This window comes from Amblyomma mixtum, chromosome 10 (genome assembly GCF_055824585.1).
Source record: "Amblyomma mixtum isolate Tamu chromosome 10, ASM5582458v1, whole genome shotgun sequence".
Lineage (NCBI taxonomy): Eukaryota > Metazoa > Arthropoda > Arachnida > Ixodida > Ixodidae > Amblyomma > Amblyomma mixtum.
This window is the reverse complement of record NC_143021.1, coordinates 90,690,384-90,711,584: the sequence shown is the minus strand read 5'-3', so window position 1 is coordinate 90,711,584 and position 21,201 is coordinate 90,690,384.

Here is a 21,201-nt window from a genome sequence, read left to right as displayed (position 1 = left end):
ACTGGATTTTACAGGAGACTAGAGACTGCATTTTACTGGAGACTGGAGACTGGATTTTACTGTAGACTGGAGACTGGATTTTACTGGAGACTGGAGACTGGATTTTACTGGAGACTGGAGACTGGATTTTACTGGAGACTGGAGACTCGAGACTGGATTTTACTGGATTTTGCTGGAGACTGGAGTCTGGAGACTGGATTTTACTGGATTTTACTGGAGACTGGAGACTAGATTTTACTGGATTTTACTGGATTTTACTCGATTTTACTGGATTTTACTGGATTTTACTGGAGACTGGAGACTGGATTTTACTGGAGACTGGAGACTGGAGACTTGATTTTACTGGAGACTGGATTTTACTAGAGACTGGATTTTAGTAGAGACTGGATTTTACTGGAGACTGGATTTAACTGGAGACTGGATTTTACTGGAGACTGGAGACTGGATTTTACTGGAGACTGGAGACTGGGTTTTACTAGAGACTGGGGACTGGAGACTGGATTTTACTGGAGACTGGATTTTACTGGAGGCCATATTATACTCGAGACTTAATTTTACTGGAGACTGGATTTTACTGGAGACTGGATTTTACTGGAGACTGGATTTTACTAGAGACTGGATTTTAGTGGAGACTGGATTTTACTGGAGACTGGATTTAACTGGAGACTGGATTTTACTGGAGACTGGATTTTACTGGAGACTGGAGACTGGAGACTGGATTTTACTGGAGACTGGAGACTGGATACTGGGTTTAACTAGAGACTGGGGACTGGAGACTGGATTTTACTGGAGACTGGAGACTGGATTTTACTGGAGACTGGGTTTTACTGGAGGCTGGAGACTGGAGACTGGATTTTACTGGAGACTGGAGACTGGATTTTACTGGAGACCATAATATACTGGAGACTGGATTTTACTGGAGACCATATTATACTGGAGACTTGATTTTACAGGAGACTGGATTTTACTGGAGACTGGATTTTCCTGGAGACTAGATTTTACTGGAGACTGGATTTTACTGGAGACTGGAGACTGGATTTTACTGGAGAGTGGATTTTACTGGAGACTGGAGACTGGATTTTACTGGAGGCTGGAGAATGGAGACTGGATTTTACTGAAGACTGGAGACTGGATTTTACTGGAGACTGGAGACTGGATTTTACTGGAGACTGGAGACTAGAGACTGGATTTTACTGGAGACTGGATTATACTGGAGACTGGAGACTGGAGGCTGGATTTTACTGGAGACTGGAGACTGGATTTTACTGGAGGCTGGAGACTGGATTCTACTGGAGACTGGATTTTACTGGAGACTGGAGACTGGATTTTACTGGAGACTGGAGACTGGATTTTACTGGAGACTGGAGACTGGATTTTACTAGAGACTGAAGACTGGAGACTGGATTTTACTGGAGACTAGAGACTGGATTTTACTGGAGACTAGAGACTGGATTTTACTGGAGACTGGAGACTGGATTTTACTGGAGGCTGGAGACTGGATTCTACTGGAGACTGGATTTTACTGGAGACTGGAGACTGGATTTTACTGGAGACTGGAGACTGGAGACTGGATTTAACTGGAGAGTGGAGACTGGATTTTACTGGAGACTGGATTTTACTGGAGACTGGATTTTACTGGAGACTGGATTTTACTGGAGACTGGAGACTGGATTTTACTGGAGACTGGATTTTACTGGAACTGGATTTTACTGGAGACTAGATTTTACTGGAGACTGGATTTTACTAGAGACTGGAGACTGGATTTTACTGGAGACTGGATTTTACTGGAGACTGGATTTTACTGGAGACCGGATTTTACTGGAGACTGGATTTTACTGGAGACAGGGTTTTACTGGAGACTGGATTTTACTGGAGACTGGATTTTACTGGAGACTGGATTTTACTGGAGACTGGATTTTACTCGAGACTGGATTTTACTGGAGACTGGATTTTACTGGAGACTGGATACTGGAGACTGGAGACTAGAGACTGGAGACTGGATTTTACTGGAGACTGGAGACTGGATTTTACTGGAGACTGGAGACTGGATTTTACTGGAGACTGGAGACTGAAAACTGGATTTTACTGGAGACTGGAGACTTGAGACTGGGGACTGGATTTTACTGGAGACCGGAGACTGGATTTTACTGGAGACTGGAGACTGAATTTTGCTGGAGACTGGATTTTACTGGAGATTGTAGACTGGAGACTAGATTTTACTGGAGACTGGAGACTGGAGACTGGATTTTACTGGAGACTGGAGACTGGATTTTACTGCAGACTGGAGACTGGATTTTACTGGAGACTAGAGACTGGATTTTACTGGAGACTGGAGACTGGATTTTACTGGAGACTGGAGACTGGATTTTACTGGAGACTGGAGACTGGATTTTACTGGAGACTGGAGACTGGATTTTACTGGAGTTGGAGACTGGAGACTGGAGACTGGATTTTACTGGAGACTGGAGACTGAAAACTGGATTTTAATAGAGACTTGAGACTGGATTTTACTGGAGACTGCAGACTTGAGACTGGAGACTGGATTCTACTAGAGGCTGGATACTGGATTTTATTGGAGACTGGAGACTGGATTTTACTGGAGACTGGATTTTACTGGAGACTGGAGACTGGAGACTGGATTTTACTGGAGACTGGAGACTGGATTTTACTGCAGACTGGAGACTGGAGACTGGATTTTACTGGAGACTGGAGACTGGAGACTGGATTTTACTGGAGACTAGAGACTGGATTTTACTGGAGACTGGAGACTGGATTTAACTGGAGACTGTATTTTACTGGAGATTGGAGACTGGAGACTGGATTTTACTGGAGACTGGATTTTACTGGAGACTGGAGACTGGATTTTACTGGAGACTGGATTTTACTGGAACTGGATTTTACTGGAGACTGGATTTTACTGGAGACTGGATTTTACTAGGGACTGGAGACTGGATTTTACTGGAGACTGGATTTTACTGGAGACTGGAGACTGGATTTTACTGGAGTTGGAGACTGGAGACTGGATTTTACTGGAGTTGGAGACTGGAGACTGGAGACTGGATTTTACTGGAGACTGGAGACTGAAAACTGCATTTTACTGGAGACTGGAGACTGGATTTAACTGGAGACTGGAGACTGGAGACTTGAGACTGGAGACTGAATTTTACTGGAGGCTGGAGACTGGATTTTAATGGAGACTGGAGACTGGAATTTACTGGAGACAGGATTTTACTGGAGATTGGAGACTGGATTTTGCTGGAGACTGGAGACTGGATTTTACTGGAGACTGGAGACTGGATTTTACTGGAGACTGGAGACTGGATTTTACTGGAGACTGAAGACTGGAGACTGAATTTTACATGAGACTAGAGACTGGATTTTACTGGAGACTAGAGACTGGATTTTACTGGAGACTGGAGACTGGATTTTACTGGAGACTGGATTTTACTGGAGACTGGATTTTACTGGAGACTGGAGACTGGATTTACTGGAGACTGGAGACTGGATTTTACTGGAGACTGGAGACTGGATTTTACTGGAGACTGGATTTTACTGGAGAGTGGATTTTACTGGAGACTGCATTTTACTGGAGACTGGATTTTACTGGAGGCTGGATTTTACTGGAGTCTGGATTTTACTGGAGACTGGATTTTACATGAGACTGGATTTTACTGGAGACTGGAGACTGGATACTGGAGACTGGAGACTAGAGACTGGAGACTGGATTTTACTGGAGACTGGATTTTACTGGAGACTGGGGACTGGATTTTACTGGAGACTGGAGACTGGATTTTACTGGAGACTGGATTTTACTGGAGTTGGAGACTCGAGACTGGAGACTGGATTTTACTGGAGACTGGAGACTGAAAACTGGATTTTACTGGAGACTGGAGACTTGAGACTGGAGACTGGATTTTACTGGAGGCTGGAGACTGGATTTTATTATAGACTGGAGACAGGATTTTACTGGAGATTGGAGACTGGAGACTGGATTTTACTGGAGACTGGAGACTGGATTTTACTGGAGACTGGAGACTGGAGACTGGATTTTACTGGAGACTGGAGACTGGATTTTACTGCAGACTGGAGACTGGACACTGTTTTACTGGAGACTGGAGACTGGATTTTACTGGAGACTAGAGACTGGATTTTACAGGAGACTAGAGACTGCATTTTACTGGAGACTGGAGACTGGATTTTACTGTAGACTGGAGACTGGATTTTACTGGAGACTGGAGACTGGATTTTACTGGAGACTGGAGACTGGATTTTACTGGAGACTGGAGACTCGAGACTGGATTTTACTGGATTTTGCTGGAGACTGGAGTCTGGAGACTGGATTTTACTGGATTTTACTGGAGACTGGAGACTAGATTTTACTGGATTTTACTGGATTTTACTCGATTTTACTGGATTTTACTGGATTTTACTGGAGACTGGAGACTGGATTTTACTGGAGACTGGAGACTGGAGACTTGATTTTACTGGAGACTGGATTTTACTAGAGACTGGATTTTAGTAGAGACTGGATTTTACTGGAGACTGGATTTAACTGGAGACTGGATTTTACTGGAGACTGGAGACTGGATTTTACTGGAGACTGGAGACTGGGTTTTACTAGAGACTGGGGACTGGAGACTGGATTTTACTGGAGACTGGATTTTACTGGAGGCCATATTATACTCGAGACTTAATTTTACTGGAGACTGGATTTTACTGGAGACTGGATTTTACTGGAGACTGGATTTTACTAGAGACTGGATTTTAGTGGAGACTGGATTTTACTGGAGACTGGATTTAACTGGAGACTGGATTTTACTGGAGACTGGATTTTACTGGAGACTGGAGACTGGAGACTGGATTTTACTGGAGACTGGAGACTGGATACTGGGTTTAACTAGAGACTGGGGACTGGAGACTGGATTTTACTGGAGACTGGAGACTGGATTTTACTGGAGACTGGGTTTTACTGGAGGCTGGAGACTGGAGACTGGATTTTACTGGAGACTGGAGACTGGATTTTACTGGAGACCATAATATACTGGAGACTGGATTTTACTGGAGACCATATTATACTGGAGACTTGATTTTACAGGAGACTGGATTTTACTGGAGACTGGATTTTCCTGGAGACTAGATTTTACTGGAGACTGGATTTTACTGGAGACTGGAGACTGGATTTTACTGGAGAGTGGATTTTACTGGAGACTGGAGACTGGATTTTACTGGAGGCTGGAGAATGGAGACTGGATTTTACTGAAGACTGGAGACTGGATTTTACTGGAGACTGGAGACTGGATTTTACTGGAGACTGGAGACTAGAGACTGGATTTTACTGGAGACTGGATTATACTGGAGACTGGAGACTGGAGGCTGGATTTTACTGGAGACTGGAGACTGGATTTTACTGGAGGCTGGAGACTGGATTCTACTGGAGACTGGATTTTACTGGAGACTGGAGACTGGATTTTACTGGAGACTGGAGACTGGATTTTACTGGAGACTGGAGACTGGATTTTACTAGAGACTGAAGACTGGAGACTGGATTTTACTGGAGACTAGAGACTGGATTTTACTGGAGACTAGAGACTGGATTTTACTGGAGACTGGAGACTGGATTTTACTGGAGGCTGGAGACTGGATTCTACTGGAGACTGGATTTTACTGGAGACTGGAGACTGGATTTTACTGGAGACTGGAGACTGGAGACTGGATTTAACTGGAGAGTGGAGACTGGATTTTACTGGAGACTGGATTTTACTGGAGACTGGATTTTACTGGAGACTGGATTTTACTGGAGACTGGAGACTGGATTTTACTGGAGACTGGATTTTACTGGAACTGGATTTTACTGGAGACTAGATTTTACTGGAGACTGGATTTTACTAGAGACTGGAGACTGGATTTTACTGGAGACTGGATTTTACTGGAGACTGGATTTTACTGGAGACCGGATTTTACTGGAGACTGGATTTTACTGGAGACAGGGTTTTACTGGAGACTGGATTTTACTGGAGACTGGATTTTACTGGAGACTGGATTTTACTGGAGACTGGATTTTACTCGAGACTGGATTTTACTGGAGACTGGATTTTACTGGAGACTGGATACTGGAGACTGGAGACTAGAGACTGGAGACTGGATTTTACTGGAGACTGGAGACTGGATTTTACTGGAGACTGGAGACTGGATTTTACTGGAGACTGGAGACTGAAAACTGGATTTTACTGGAGACTGGAGACTTGAGACTGGGGACTGGATTTTACTGGAGACCGGAGACTGGATTTTACTGGAGACTGGAGACTGAATTTTGCTGGAGACTGGATTTTACTGGAGATTGTAGACTGGAGACTAGATTTTACTGGAGACTGGAGACTGGAGACTGGATTTTACTGGAGACTGGAGACTGGATTTTACTGCAGACTGGAGACTGGATTTTACTGGAGACTAGAGACTGGATTTTACTGGAGACTGGAGACTGGATTTTACTGGAGACTGGAGACTGGATTTTACTGGAGACTGGAGACTGGATTTTACTGGAGACTGGAGACTGGATTTTACTGGAGTTGGAGACTGGAGACTGGAGACTGGATTTTACTGGAGACTGGAGACTGAAAACTGGATTTTAATAGAGACTTGAGACTGGATTTTACTGGAGACTGCAGACTTGAGACTGGAGACTGGATTCTACTAGAGGCTGGATACTGGATTTTATTGGAGACTGGAGACTGGATTTTACTGGAGACTGGATTTTACTGGAGACTGGAGACTGGAGACTGGATTTTACTGGAGACTGGAGACTGGATTTTACTGCAGACTGGAGACTGGAGACTGGATTTTACTGGAGACTGGAGACTGGAGACTGGATTTTACTGGAGACTAGAGACTGGATTTTACTGGAGACTGGAGACTGGATTTAACTGGAGACTGTATTTTACTGGAGATTGGAGACTGGAGACTGGATTTTACTGGAGACTGGATTTTACTGGAGACTGGAGACTGGATTTTACTGGAGACTGGATTTTACTGGAACTGGATTTTACTGGAGACTGGATTTTACTGGAGACTGGATTTTACTAGGGACTGGAGACTGGATTTTACTGGAGACTGGATTTTACTGGAGACTGGAGACTGGATTTTACTGGAGTTGGAGACTGGAGACTGGATTTTACTGGAGTTGGAGACTGGAGACTGGAGACTGGATTTTACTGGAGACTGGAGACTGAAAACTGCATTTTACTGGAGACTGGAGACTGGATTTAACTGGAGACTGGAGACTGGAGACTTGAGACTGGAGACTGAATTTTACTGGAGGCTGGAGACTGGATTTTAATGGAGACTGGAGACTGGAATTTACTGGAGACAGGATTTTACTGGAGATTGGAGACTGGATTTTGCTGGAGACTGGAGACTGGATTTTACTGGAGACTGGAGACTGGATTTTACTGGAGACTGGAGACTGGATTTTACTGGAGACTGAAGACTGGAGACTGAATTTTACATGAGACTAGAGACTGGATTTTACTGGAGACTAGAGACTGGATTTTACTGGAGACTGGAGACTGGATTTTACTGGAGGCTGGAGACTGGATTCTACTGGAGACTGGATTTGACTGGAGACTGGAGACTGGATTTGACTGGAGACTGGAGACTGGATTTTACTGGAGGCTAGATTTTACTGGAGACTGGATTTTACTAGAGACTGGAGACTGGATTTTACTGGAGACTGGATTTTACTGGAGACTGGATTTTACTAGAGACCGGATTTTACTGGAGAGTGGATTTTACTGGAGACAGGGTTTTACTGGAGACTGGATTTTACTGGAGACTGGATTTTACTGGAGACTGGATTTTACTAGAGACCGGATTTTACTGGAGAGTGGATTTTACTGGAGACAGGGTTTTACTGGAGACTGGATTTTACTGGAGACTGGATTTTACTGGAGACTGGATTTTACTGGAGACTGGATTTTACTCGAGACTGGATTTTACTGGAGACTGGATTTTACTGGAGACTGGATACTGGAGACTGGAGACTAGAGACTGGAGACTGGAGACTGGATTTTACTGGAGACTGGAGACTGGATTTTACTGGAGACTGGAGACTGGATTTTACTAGAGACTGGAGACTGAAAACTGGATTTTACTGGAGACTTGAGACTGGAGACTGGATTTTACCGGAGACCGGAGACTGGATTTTACTGGAGACTGGAGACTGAATTTTGCTGGAGACTGGATTTTACTGGAGACTGGAGACTGGATTTTACTGGAGACTGGATTTTACTGGAGACTAGAGACTGGATTTTACTGGAGACTGGAGACTGGATTTTACTGGAGACTGGAGACTGGATTTTACTGGAGACTGGAGACTGGATTTTACTGGAGACTGGAGACTGGATTTTACTGGAGACTGGAGGCTGGATTTTACTGGAGACTGGATTTTACTGGAGACTTGAGACTGGATTTTACTGGAGACTGGATTTTACTGGAGACTGGATTTTACTGGAGAGTGGATTTTACTGGAGACTGGATTTTACTGGAGACTGGATTTTACTGGAGACTGGATTTTACTGTAGACTGGATTTTACTGGAGACTGGATTTTACTGGAGACTGGATTTTACTGGAGACTGGAGACTGGATTTACTGGAGACTGGAGACTGGATTTTACTGGAGACTGGAGACTGGATTTTACTGGAGACTGGATTTTACTGGAGAGTGGATTTTACTGGAGACTGCATTTTACTGGAGACTGGATTTTACTGGAGACTGGATTTTACTGGAGTCTGGATTTTACTGGAGACTGGATTTTACATGAGACTGGATTTTACTGGAGACTGGAGACTGGATACTGGAGACTGGAGACTAGAGACTGGAGACTGGATTTTACTGGAGACTGGATTTTACTGGAGACTGGGGACTGGATTTTACTGGAGACTGGAGACTGGATTTTACTGGAGACTGGATTTTACTGGAGTTGGAGACTCGAGACTGGAGACTGGATTTTACTGGAGACTGGAGACTGAAAACTGGATTTTACTGGAGACTGGAGACTTGAGACTGGAGACTGGATTTTACTGGAGGCTGGAGACTGGATTTTATTATAGACTGGAGACAGGATTTTACTGGAGATTGGAGACTGGAGACTGGATTTTACTGGAGACTGGAGACTGGATTTTACTGGAGACTGGAGACTGGAGACTGGATTTTACTGGAGACTGGAGACTGGATTTTACTGCAGACTGGAGACTGGACACTGTTTTACTGGAGACTGGAGACTGGATTTTACTGGAGACTAGAGACTGGATTTTACAGGAGACTAGAGACTGCATTTTACTGGAGACTGGAGACTGGATTTTACTGTAGACTGGAGACTGGATTTTACTGGAGACTGGAGACTGGATTTTACTGGAGACTGGAGACTGGATTTTACTGGAGACTGGAGACTCGAGACTGGATTTTACTGGATTTTGCTGGAGACTGGAGTCTGGAGACTGGATTTTACTGGATTTTACTGGAGACTGGAGACTAGATTTTACTGGATTTTACTGGATTTTACTCGATTTTACTGGATTTTACTGGATTTTACTGGAGACTGGAGACTGGATTTTACTGGAGACTGGAGACTGGAGACTTGATTTTACTGGAGACTGGATTTTACTAGAGACTGGATTTTAGTAGAGACTGGATTTTACTGGAGACTGGATTTAACTGGAGACTGGATTTTACTGGAGACTGGAGACTGGATTTTACTGGAGACTGGAGACTGGGTTTTACTAGAGACTGGGGACTGGAGACTGGATTTTACTGGAGACTGGATTTTACTGGAGGCCATATTATACTCGAGACTTAATTTTACTGGAGACTGGATTTTACTGGAGACTGGATTTTACTGGAGACTGGATTTTACTAGAGACTGGATTTTAGTGGAGACTGGATTTTACTGGAGACTGGATTTAACTGGAGACTGGATTTTACTGGAGACTGGATTTTACTGGAGACTGGAGACTGGAGACTGGATTTTACTGGAGACTGGAGACTGGATTTTACTGGAGACTGGGTTTTACTGGAGGCTGGAGACTGGAGACTGGATTTTACTGGAGACTGGAGACTGGATTTTACTGGAGACCATAATATACTGGAGACTGGATTTTACTGGAGACCATATTATACTGGAGACTTGATTTTACAGGAGACTGGATTTTACTGGAGACTGGATTTTCCTGGAGACTAGATTTTACTGGAGACTGGATTTTACTGGAGACTGGAGACTGGATTTTACTGGAGAGTGGATTTTACTGGAGACTGGAGACTGGATTTTACTGGAGGCTGGAGAATGGAGACTGGATTTTACTGAAGACTGGAGACTGGATTTTACTGGAGACTGGAGACTGGATTTTACTGGAGACTGGAGACTAGAGACTGGATTTTACTGGAGACTGGATTATACTGGAGACTGGAGACTGGAGGCTGGATTTTACTGGAGACTGGAAACTAGAGACTGGAGACTGGATTTTACTAGAGACTGGAGACTGGAGACTGGATTTTACTGGAGACTGGATTTTACTGGAGACTGGATTTTACTGGAGACTGGATTTTACTGGAGACTGGATTTTACTAGACTGGATTTTAGTAGAGACTGGATTTTACTGGAGACTGGATTTTACTGGAGACTAGATTTTACTGGAGACTGAAGACTGGATTTTACTGGAGACTGGAGACTGGAGACTGGATTTTACTGGAGACTGGGGACTGGAGACTGGATTTTACTGGAGACTGGAGACTGGATTTAACTGGAGACTGTATTTTACTGGAGATTGGAGACTGGAGACTGGATTTTACTGGAGACTGGATTTTACTGGAGACTGGATTTTACTGGAGACTGGATTTTACTGGAACTGGATTTTACTCGAGAATGGATTTTAGTAGAGACTGGAGACTGGAGACTGAAAACTGGATTTTACTGGAGACTGGAGACTGGATTTTACTGGAGACTGGAGACTGCAGACTTGAGACTGGAGACTGAATTTTACTGGAGGCTGGAGACTGGATTTTATTGGAGACTGGAGACTGGAATTTACTGGAGACAGGATTTTACTGGAGATTGGAGACTGGAGACTGGATTTTACTGGAGATTGGAGACTGGATTTTACTGGAGACTGGAGACTGGATTTTACTGGAGACTGGATTTTACTGGAGACTGGATTTTACTGGAGACTGGATTTTAGTGGAGACTGGATTTTACTGGAGACTGGATTTAACTGGAGACTAGATTTTCCTGGAGACTGGAGACTGGAGACTGGATTTTACTGGAGACTGGAGACTGGGTTTTACTAGAGACAGGGGACTGGAGACTGGATTTTACTGGAGACTGGAGACTGGATTTTACTAGAGACTGGATACTGGAGACTGGAGACTAGAGACTGGATACTGGATTTTTCTGGAGACTGGATTTTACTGGAGACTGGAGACTGGATTTTACTGGAGACTGGAGACTGGATTTTACTGGAGTTGGAGACTGGAGACTGGATTTTACTGGAGACTGGAGACTGAAAACTGGATTTTAATGGAGACTTGAGACTGGATTTTACTGGAGACTGCAGACTTGAGACTGGAGACTGGATTTTACTAGAGGCTGGAGACTGGAGCTGGATTTTACTGGAGACTAGAGACTGGATTTTACTGGAGACTGGAGACTGGATTTAACTGGAGACTGTATTTTACTGGAGATTGGAGACTGGAGACTGGATTTTACTGGAGACTGGATTTTACTGGAGACTGGAGACTGGATTTTACTGGAACTGGATTTTACTGGAGACTGGATTTTACTGGAGACTGGATTTTAGTGGAGACTGGATTTTACTGGAGACTGGATTTAACTGGAGACTGGATTTTACTGGAGACTGGATTTTACTGGAGACTGGAGACCGGAGACTGGATTTTACTGGAGACTGGAGACTGGGTTTTACTAGAGACTGGGGACTGGAGACTGGATTTTACTGGAGACTGGAGACTGGATTTCAATGGAGACTTGAGACTGGAGACTGGATTTTACTGGAGACTGGATTTTACTGGAGGCCATATTATACTCGAGACTTAATTTTACTGGAGACTGGATTTTACTGGAGACTGGATTTTACTGGAGACTGGATTTTACTAGAGACTGGATTTTAGTGGAGACTGGATTTTACTGGAGACTGGATTTAACTGGAGACTGGATTTTACTGGAGACTGGAGACTGGAGACTGGATTTTACTGGAGACTAGAGACTGGATACTGGGTTTAACTAGAGACTGGGGACTGGAGACTGGAATTTACCGGAGACTGGAGACTGGATTTTACTGGAGACTGGATAATACTGGAGACTGGAGACTGGAGACTGGATTTTACTAGAGACCATATTATACTGGAGACTGGATTTTACTGGAGACCATATTATACTAGAGACTTGATTTTACTGGAGACTGGATTTTACTGGAGACTGGATTTTCCTGGAGACTAGATTTTACTGGAGACTGGATTTTACTGGAGACTGGATTTTACTGGAGAGTGGATTTTACTGGAGACTGGAGACTGGATTTTACTGGAGGCTGGAGACTGGAGACTGGATTTTACTGGAGACTGGAGACTGGATTTTACTGGAGACTGGAGACTAGAGACTGGATTTTACTGGAGACTGGATTATACTGGAGACTGGAGACTGGAGGCTGGATTTTACTGGAGACTGGAAACTAGAGACTGGAGACTGGATTTTACTAGAGACTGGAGACTGGAGACTGGATTTTACTGGAGACTGGATTTTACTGGAGACTGAAGACTGGATTTTACTGGAGACTGGAGACTGGAGACTGGATTTTACTGGAGACTGGGGACTGGAGACTGGATTTTACTGGAGACTGGAGACTGGATTTAACTGGAGACTGTATTTTACTGGAGATTGGAGACTGGAGACTGGATTTTACTGGAGACTGGATTTTACTGGAGACTGGATTTTACTGGAGACTGGATTTTACTGGAACTGGATTTTACTCGAGAATGGATTTTAGTAGAGACTGGAGGCTGGATTTTACTGGAGACTGGATTTTACTGGAGACGGGAGACTGGATTTTACTGGAGACTGGAGACTGGATTTTACTGGAGTTGGAGACTGGAGACTGGATTTTACTGGAGACTGGAGACTGAAAACTGGATTTTACTGGAGACTGGAGACTGGATTTTACTGGAGACTGGAGACTGCAGACTTGAGACTGGAGACTGAATTTTACTGGAGGCTGGAGACTGGATTTTATTGGAGACTGGAGACTGGAATTTACTGGAGACAGGATTTTACTGGAGATTGGAGACTGGAGACTGGATTTTACTGGAGACTGGAGACTGGATTTTACTGGAGACTGGATTTTACTGGAGACTGGATTTTACTGGAGACTGGATTTTAGTGGAGACTGGATTTTACTGGAGACTGGATTTAACTGGAGACTGGATTTTCCTGGAGACTGGAGACTGGAGACTGGATTTTACTGGAGACTGGAGACTGGGTTTTACTAGAGACAGGGGACTGGAGACTGGATTTTACTGGAGACTGGAGACTGGATTTTACTAGAGACTGGATACTGGAGACTAGAGACTGGATACTGGATTTTTCTGGAGACTGGATTTTACTGGAGACTGGAGACTGGATTTTACTGGAGACTGGAGACTGGATTTTACTGGAGTTGGAGACTGGAGACTGGATTTTACTGGAGACTGGAGACTGAAAACTGGATTTTAATGGAGACTTGAGACTGGATTTTACTGGAGACTGCAGACTTGAGACTGGAGACTGGATTTTACTAGAGGCTGGAGACTGGATTTTATTGGAGACTGGAGCTGGATTTTACTGGAGACTAGAGACTGGATTTTACTGGAGACTGGAGACTGGATTTAACTGGAGACTGTATTTTACTGGAGATTGGAGACTGGAGACTGGATTTTACTGGAGACTGGATTTTACTGGAGACTGGAGACTGGATTTTACTGGAACTGGATTTTACTGGAGACTGGATTTTACTGGAGACTGGATTTTAGTGGAGACTGGATTTTACTGGAGACTGGATTTAACTGGAGACTGGATTTTACTGGAGACTGGATTTTACTGGAGACTGGAGACCGGAGACTGGATTTTACTGGAGACTGGAGACTGGGTTTTACTAGAGACTGGGGACTGGAGACTGGATTTTACTGGAGACTGGAGACTGGATTTCAATGGAGACTTGAGACTGGAGACTGGATTTTACTGGAGACTGGATTTTACTGGAGGCCATATTATACTCGAGACTTAATTTTACTGGAGACTGGATTTTACTGGAGACTGGATTTTACTGGAGACTGGATTTTACTGGAGACTGGATTTTACTAGAGACTGGATTTTAGTGGAGACTGGATTTTACTGGAGACTGGATTTAACTGGAGACTGGATTTTACTGGAGACTGGAGACTGGAGACTGGATTTTACTGGAGACTAGAGACTGGATACTGGGTTTAACTAGAGACTGGGGACTGGAGACTGGAATTTACCGGAGACTGGAGACTGGATTTTACTGGAGACTGGATAATACTGGAGACTGGAGACTGGATTTTACTGGAGACTGGAGACTGGATTTTACTGGAGACCATATTATACTGGAGACTGGATTTTACTGGAGACCATATTATACCAGAGACTTGATTTTACTGGAGACTGGATTTTACTGGAGACTGGATTTTCCTGGAGACTAGATTTTACTGGAGACTGGATTTTACTGGAGACTGGATTTTACTGGAGAGTGGATTTTACTGGAGACTGGAGACTGGATTTTACTGGAGGCTGGAGACTGGAGACTGGATTTTACTGGAGACTGGAGACTGGATTTTACTGGAGACTGGAGACTAGAGACTGGATTTTACTGGAGACTGGATTATACTGGAGACTGGAGACTGGAGGCTGGATTTTACTGGAGACTGGAAACTAGAGACTGGAGACTGGATTTTACTAGAGACTGGAGACTGGAGACTGGATTTTACTGGAGACTGGATTTTCATGGGGACTGGATTTTACTGGAGACTGGATTTTACTGGAGACTGGATTTTACTAGAGACTGGATTTTAGTGGAGACTGGATTTTACTGGAGGCTGGATTTTACTGGAGACTGGATTTTACTGGAGACTAGATTTTACTGGAGACTGGAGACTGGATTTTACTGGAGACTGGAGACTGGAGACTGGATTTTACTGGAGACTGGGGACTGGAGACTGGATTTTACTGGAGACTGGAGACTGGATTTAACTGGAGACTGTATTTTACTGGAGATTGGAGACTGGAGACTGGATTTTACTGGAGACTGGATTTTACTGGAGTCTGGAGACTGGATTTTACTGGAGACTGGATTTTACGGGAACTGGATTTTACTGGAGACTGGATTTTCCTCGAGAATGGATTTTACTAGAGACTGGAGACTGGATTTTACTGGAGACTGGATTTTACTGGAGACGGGAGACTGGATTTTACTGGAGACTGGAGACTGGATTTTACTGGAGTTGGAGACTGGAGACTGGATTTTACTGGAGACTGGAGACTGAAAACTGGATTTACTGGAGACTGGAGACTGGATTTTACTGGAGACTGGAGACTGCAGACTTGAGACTGGAGACTGAATTTTACTGGAGGCTGGAGACTGGATTTTATTGGAGACTGGAGACTGGAATTTACTGGAGACAGGATTTTACTGGAGATTGGAGACTGGAGACTGGATTTTACTGGAGACTGGAGACTGGATTTTACTGGAGACTGGAGACTGGATTTTACTGGAGACTGGATTTAACTGGAGACTGGATTTTCCTGGAGACTGGAGACTGGATTTTACTGGAGACTGGAGACTGGAGACTGGGTTTTACTAGAGACAGGGGACTGGAGACTGGATTTTACTGGAGACTAGATTTTACTGGAGACTGAAGACTGGATTTTACTGGAGAGTGGAGACTGGATTTTACTGGAGACTGGGGACTGGAGACTGGATTTTACTGGAGACTGGAGACTGGATTTAACTGGAGACTGTATTTTACTGGAGATTGGAGACTGGAGACTGGATTTTACTGGAGACTGCATTTTACTGGAGACTGGAGACTGGATTTTACTGGAGACTGGATTTTACTGGAACTGGATTTTACTGGAGACTGGATTTTACTCGAGAATGGATTTTACTCGAGACTGGAGACTGGATTTTACTGGAGACTGGATTTTACTGGAGACGGGAGACTGGATTTTACTGGAGACTGGAGACTGGATTTTACTGGAGTTGGAGACTGGAGACTGGATTTTACTGGAGACTGGAGACTGAAAACTGGATTTTACTGGAGACTGGAGACTGGATTTTACTGGATTTTACTGGAGACTGGAGACTGGATTTTACTGGAGACTGGAGACTGGATTTTATTGGATTTTACTGGATTTTACTGGAGACCGGAGACTGGATTTCACTGGAGACTGGATTTTACTGGAGACTGGATTTTACTGGAGACTGGATTTTACTGGAGACTGGAGACTGGAGACTGGATTTTACTGGAGACTGGAGACTGGAGACTGGATTTTACTGGAAACTGGAGACTGGAGACTGGGTTTTACTAGAGACTGGGGACTGGAGACTGGATTTTACTGGAGACTGGAGACTGGATTTTACTGGAGACTGGAGACTGGATTTTACTGGAGACTGGAGACTGGATTTTACTGGAGACCATATTATACTGGAGACTGGATTTTACTGGAGACTGGAGACTTGATTTTACTGGAGACTGGATTTTACTGGAGACTGGATTTTATTGGAGACTGGATTTTACTAGAGACTGGATTTTAGTGGAGACTGGATTTTACTGGAGACTGAATTTAACTGGAGACTTAATTTTACTGGAGACTGGATTTTACTGGAGACTGGAGACTGGAGACTGGATTTTACTGGAGACTGGAGACTGGGTTTTACTAGAGACTGGGGACTGGAGACTGGATTTAACTGGAGACTGGATTTTCCTGGAGACTGGATACTGGAGACCGGAGACTAGAGACTGGATACTGGATTTTACTGGAGACTGGAGACTGGATTTTACTGGAGACTGGAGACTGGAGACTGGATTTTACTGGAGACTGTAGACTGGATTTTACTGGAGTTGGAGACTGGAGACTGGAGACTGGATTTTACTGGAGACTGAAAACTGGATTTTAATGGAGACTGGAGACTGGATTTTACTGGAGACTGCAGACTTGAGACTGGAGACTGGATTTTACTAGAGGCTGGAGACTGGATTTTATTGGAGACTGGAGACTGGATTTTACTGGAGACTGGATTTTACTGGAGACTGGAGACTGAATTTTACTGCAGACTGGAGACTGGAGACTGGATTTTACTGGAGACTGGAGACTTGATTTTACTGGAGACTAGTGACTGGATTTTACTGGAGACTAGAGACTGGATTCTACTGGAGACTAGAAACTGGATTTTACTGGAGACTGGAGACTGGATTTTACTGGAGACTGGAGACTGGAGACTGGATTTTACTGGAGACTGGAGACTGGAGACTGGATTTTACTGGATTTTACTGGAGACTGGAGACTGGATTTTACTGGAGACTGGAGACTGGATTTTACTGGAGACTGGAGACTGGATTTTACTGGATTTTACTGGATTTTACTGGAGACCGGAGACTGGATTTCACTGGAGACTGGATTTTACTGGAGACTGGATTTTACTGGAGACTGGATTTTACTGGAGACTGGAGACTGGAGACTGGATTTTACTGGAGACTGGATTTTACTGGAGACTGGGGACTGGATTTTACTGGAGACTGGAGACTGGATTTTACTGGAGACTGGATTTTACTGGAGTTGGAGACTCGAGACTGGAGACTGGATTTTACTGGAGACTGGAGACTGAAAACTGGATTTTACTGGAGACTGGAGACTTGAGACTGGAGACTGGATTTTACTGGAGGCTGGAGACTGGATTTTATTATAGACTGGAGACAGGATTTTACTGGAGATTGGAGACTGGAGACTGGATTTTACTGGAGACTGGAGACTGGATTTTACTGGAGACTGGAGACTGGAGACTGGATTTTACTGGAGACTGGAGACTGGATTTTACTGCAGACTGGAGACTGGACACTGTTTTACTGGAGACTGGAGACTGGATTTTACTGGAGACTAGAGACTGGATTTTACAGGAGACTAGAGACTGCATTTTACTGGAGACTGGAGACTGGATTTTACTGTAGACTGGAGACTGGATTTTACTGGAGACTGGAGACTGGATTTTACTGGAGACTGGAGACTGGATTTTACTGGAGACTGGAGACTCGAGACTGGATTTTACTGGATTTTGCTGGAGACTGGAGTCTGGAGACTGGATTTTACTGGATTTTACTGGAGACTGGAGACTAGATTTTACTGGATTTTACTGGATTTTACTCGATTTTACTGGATTTTACTGGAGACTGGAGACTGGATTTTACTGGAGACTGGAGACTGGAGACTTGATTTTACTGGAGACTGGATTTTACTAGAGACTGGATTTTAGTAGAGACTGGATTTTACTGGAGACTGGATTTAACTGGAGACTGGATTTAACTGGAGACTGGATTTTACTGGAGACTGGAGACTGGATTTTACTGGAGACTGGAGACTGGGTTTTACTAGAGACTGGGGACTGGAGACTGGATTTTACTGGAGACTGGATTTTACTGGAGGCCATATTATACTCGAGACTTAATTTTACTGGAGACTGGATTTTACTGGAGACTGGATTTTACTGGAGACTGGATTTTACTAGAGACTGGGTTTTAGTGGAGACTGGATTTTACTGGAGACTGGATTTAACTGGAGACTGGATTTTACTGGAGACTGGATTTTACTGGAGACTGGAGACTGGAGACTGGATTTTACTGGAGACTGGAGACTGGATACTGGGTTTAACTAGAGACTGGGGACTGGAGACTGGATTTTACTGGAGACTGGAGACTGGATTTTACTGGAGACTGGGTTTTACTGGAGACTGGAGACTGGAGACTGGATTTTACTGGAGACTGGAGACTGGATTTTACTGGAGACCATAATATACTGGAGACTGGATTTTACTGGAGACCATATTATACTGGAGACTTGATTTTACAGGAGACTGGATTTTACTGGAGACTGGATTTTCCTGGAGACTAGATTTTACTGGAGACTGGATTTTACTGGAGACTGGATTTTACTGGAGAGTGGATTTTACTGGAGACTGGATTTTACTGGAGACTGGAGACTGGATTTTACTGGAGACTGGAGACTGGGTTTTACTAGAGACTGGGGACTGGAGACTGGATTTTACTGGAGACTGGAGACTGGATTTTACTGGAGAGTGGATTTTACTGGAGACTGGAGACTGGATTTTACTGGAGGCTGGAGAATGGAGACTGGATTTTACTGAAGACTGGAGACTGGATTTTACTGGAGACTGGAGACTGGATTTTACTGGAGACTGGAGACTAGAGACTGGATTTTACTGGAGACTGGATTATACTGGAGACTGGAGACTGGAGGCTGGATTTTACTGGAGACTGGAAACTAGAGACTGGAGACTGGATTTTACTAGAGACTGGAGACTGGAGACTGGATTTTACTGGAGACTGGATTTTACTGGAGACTGGATTTTACTGGAGACTGGATTTTACTGGAGACTGGATTTTACTAGACTGGATTTTAGTAGAGACTGGATTTTACTGGAGACTGGATTTTACTGGAGACTAGATTTTACTGGAGACTGAAGACTGGATTTTACTGGAGACTGGAGACTGGAGACTGGATTTTACTGGAGACTGGGGACTGGAGACTGGATTTTACTGGAGACTGGAGACTGGATTTAACTGGAGACTGTATTTTACTGGAGATTGGAGACTGGAGACTGGATTTTACTGGAGACTGGATTTTACTGGAGACTGGATTTTACTGGAGACTGGATTTTACTGGAACTGGATTTTACTCGAGAATGGATTTTAGTAGAGACTGGAGACTGGAGACTGAAAACTGGATTTTACTGGAGACTGGAGACTGGATTTTACTGGAGACTGGAGACTGCAGACTTGAGACTGGAGACTGAATTTTACTGGAGGCTGGAGACTGGATTTTATTGGAGACTGGAGACTGGAATTTACTGGAGACAGGATTTTACTGGAGATTGGAGACTGGAGACTGGATTTTACTGGAGATTGGAGACTGGATTTTACTGGAGACTGGAGACTGGATTTTACTGGAGACTGGATTTTACTGGAGACTGGATTTTACTGGAGACTGGATTTTAGTGGAGACTGGATTTTACTGGAGACTGGATTTAACTGGAGACTAGATTTTCCTGGAGACTGGAGACTGGAGACTGGATTTTACTGGAGACTGGAGACTGGGTTTTACTAGAGACAGGGGACTGGAGACTGGATTTTACTGGAGACTGGAGACTGGATTTTACTAGAGACTGGATACTGGAGACTGGAGACTAGAGACTGGATACTGGATTTTTCTGGAGACTGGATTTTACTGGAGACTGGAGACTGGATTTTACTGGAGACTGGAGACTGGATTTTACTGGAGTTGGAGACTGGAGACTGGATTTTACTGGAGACTGGAGACTGAAAACTGGATTTTAATGGAGACTTGAGACTGGATTTTACTGGAGACTGCAGACTTGAGACTGGAGACTGGATTTTACTAGAGGCTGGAGACTGGATTTTATTGGAGACTGGAGCTGGATTTTACTGGAGACTAGAGACTGGATTTTACTGGAGACTGGAGACTGGATTTAACTGGAGACTGTATTTTACTGGAGATTGGAGACTGGAGACTGGATTTTACTGGAGACTGGATTTTACTGGAGACTGGAGACTGGATTTTACTGGAACTGGATTTTACTGGAGACTGGATTTTACTGGAGACTGGATTTTAGTGGAGACTGGATTTTACTGGAGACTGGATTTAACTGGAGACTGGATTTTACTGGAGACTGGATTTTACTGGAGACTGGAGACCGGAGACTGGATTTTACTGGAGACTGGAGACTGGGTTTTACTAGAGACTGGGGACTGGAGACTGGATTTTACTGGAGACTGGAGACTGGATTTCAATGGAGACTTGAGACTGGAGACTGGATTTTACTGGAGACTGGATTTTACTGGAG